We start from the raw sequence: 284 nt of genomic DNA, 5'->3' as shown, positions 1-284 counted from the left end.
GCACAAACATTTAGCTGCATTGTGCAGTGTAGATTTGTTTACATTTGAAGGTGTACTCAAAACAATATAAAGCACACATGTAGTCATATAGAGAGACCCAAAATGAAATATTACAAATAAATGATTTAGTGAAACGGAAACAAATTAGAGATTACTTTTCAATTGGTTATTTCATAATACCTACAGATGTTTGGTTTCAGATGAAAGAACACCCCACTCCCTCTCACCCACATATAATGGTGTATACGTGAGTGTGTGTGTGTGTGTGTGTGTGTGTGTGTGTG

Source organism: Etheostoma spectabile, chromosome 15, assembly GCF_008692095.1.
Source record: "Etheostoma spectabile isolate EspeVRDwgs_2016 chromosome 15, UIUC_Espe_1.0, whole genome shotgun sequence".
Taxonomy (NCBI): domain Eukaryota; kingdom Metazoa; phylum Chordata; class Actinopteri; order Perciformes; family Percidae; genus Etheostoma; species Etheostoma spectabile.
Note: the sequence above shows the minus strand (reverse complement) of the source record.